Genomic DNA, 2838 nt, shown 5'->3' on the forward strand with positions numbered 1-2838 from the left:
GGCCATACCCAGGAAATAGAATTGTAGACCTCTTTATTGATGTAACATAGTGATATGTAGCCATCCAGGGAATAGAATGTAGCTCTCTCTTATGATGTAACATAGTGATATGTAGCCATACCCAGGGAATAGAATGTAGACTCCTCTCTATGATGTAACATAGTGATATGTAGCCATACCCAGGGAATAGAATGTAGACTCTCTCTATGATGTAATAGTGATATGTAGCTATACCAGGGAATAGAAGTAGGCTCCTCTATGATGTAACATAGTGATATGTAGCCATACCCAGGGAATAGAATGTAGACTCTCTCTATGATGTAACATAGTGATATGTAGCTATAAACCAGGGAATAGAATGTAGACTCTCTCAACGATGTAACATAGTGATATGTAGCCATACCCAGGGAATAGATGTAGCTCTCTCTATGATGTAACATAGTGATATGTAGCCATACCAGGGAATAGAATGTAGACTCTCTCTATGATGTAACATAGTGATATGTAGCAATACCCAGCGGAATAGAATGTAGACTCTCTCTATGATGTAACATAGTGATATGTAGCCATACCCAGGGAATAGAATGTAGGCTCTCTATGATGTAACATAGTGATATGTAGCCATACCCAGGGAATAGAATGTAGACTCTCTCTATGATGTAACATAGTGATATGTAGCTATACCCAGGGAATAGAATGTAGGCCTCTCTATGATGTACATAGTGATATGTAGCCATACCCAGGGAATAGAATGTAGGCTCTCTCTATGATGGTAACATAGTGATATGTAGCCATACCCAGGGAATAGAATGTAGACTCTCTCTATGATGTAACAAGTGATATGGTAGCATACCCCGGGAATAGAATGTAGGCCTCTCTCTATGATGTAACATAGTGATTGTAGCCATACCCAGGGAATAGAATGTAGCTCTCTCTATGATGTAACATAGTGATATGTAGCCATACCCAGGGAATAGAATGTAGACTCTCTCTATGATGTAACATAGTGATATGTAGCCATACCCAGGGAATAGAAATGTAGCTCTCTCTATGATGTAACATAGTGATATGTAGCATACCCAGGGAATAGAATGTAGGCTCTCTCTATGATGTAACATAGTGATATGTAGCCATACCCAGGGAATGAATGTAGCTTCTCTATGATGTAATAGGTGATTGTAGCCAGTACCAGGGAATAAGAGAATGTAGACTCTCATCTATGATCTCTCTCTATGATGTAACATAGTGATATGTAGCCATACCCAGGGAATAGAATGTAGGCTCTCTCTATGATGTAACGTAGTTTTATTTAATTTATTTTTATTTCACCTTTATTTAACCAGAAACGCCAGTTGAGAACAAGTTCTCATTTACAACTGCGACCTGACTAGACAATGCAAAGCAGTGCGACAAAAACACAGAGTTACACATAAACAAACGTACAGTCAATAACACAATAGAAAAATCTGTGTACAGTGTGTGCAAATGTAGTAACATTAGGGAGCTAAGGCAATAAATAGGCCCTAGAGGTGAAATAATTACAATTTAGCATTAACACTGGAGTGATAGATGTGCAGATGATGATGTGCAAGTAGAGATACTGGGGTGCAAAAGAGCAAGAGGATAAATACCAATATGGGGATGAGGTAGTTGGGTGGGCTATTTACAGATGGGCTATGTACAGGTACAGTGATCGGTAAGCTGCTCTGACAGCTGACGCTTAAAGTTAGAGAGGGAGATATAGGACTCCAGCTTCAGAGATTGTTGCAATTCGTTTCAGTCATTGGCTGCAGAGAACTGGAAGAAAAGGCGACCAAAGGAGGTGTTGGCTTTGGGGATGACCAGTGAAATATACCTGCTGGAGCGCGTGTTACGAGTGGGTGTTGCTATGGTGACCAGTGAGCTGAGATAAGGCGGGGCTTTATCTAGCAAAGACTTATAGGTGACCTGGAGCCAATGGGTTTGGCGACGAATATGTAGTGAGGGCGAGGCAACGTGAGCATACAGGTCGCGAATCAGAAGGCTTGGGTTAAGTGCGGAAGACACATTTCAGTTGAAGGCATTAAGTTGTACAACTGTCTAGGTATCATTAGGTTCCTGTATTGGAATTATATTGAATTCTGCTTATGTAAAATGCAGAGACCGTTGAGTGCTTTTGACCAAGAAGTGACAGGTTGGTGTGAAATCGCCATCAGCGCTCTATCAGCACCATGGACAGCGCTCTACACACTAAAGAAAGGCCGTTGAAAACCTAGGCTGGCTAAGGAAGTCATTTTGCCATTCCATACCCTAAGGTTTGTGCTGAAATGATGTCACTGGCTTTCCTTTAATATTTAATATGCTCTTCAAGCGGAGCTAGCTGGAGCTCGGCAGCGTCGTCCCTGCTGGGCTTGGTGGCGGCCTCTGTGGTTTGATTTCTAACATCCATAGTGGCAGATGAGTTGGTTAGAGAGATAAACAGGCTAGTAACACTGATATGTTTTACAGCTAGCTAAGAAGCTAACTAAACTCTGTAGTGGTGGGGCGTGAGGCAGAGTTGAGTGAAGCAGCTTCTACTGTAAACTTTGATCCCGTCCTTATAACAAATATTACAGACGGAGGCGTATCCCTCTATTCACTTTGCCTACCATGTTATTCCCTTAGTCTACCACGTTATTCACTTAGCCTACCACGTTATTCACGTAGCCTACCACGTTATTCACTTAGCCTACCACGTTATTCACTTAGCCTACCACGTTGTTCACTTAGCCTACCACGTTATTCACTTAGCCTACCACGTTATTCACTTAGCCTACCACGTTATTCACTTAGCCTACCACGTTATTCACTTAGCCTACC

Source organism: Salvelinus sp. IW2-2015, unplaced genomic scaffold, assembly GCF_002910315.2.
Source record: "Salvelinus sp. IW2-2015 unplaced genomic scaffold, ASM291031v2 Un_scaffold2269, whole genome shotgun sequence".
NCBI classification, from domain to species: domain Eukaryota; kingdom Metazoa; phylum Chordata; class Actinopteri; order Salmoniformes; family Salmonidae; genus Salvelinus; species Salvelinus sp. IW2-2015.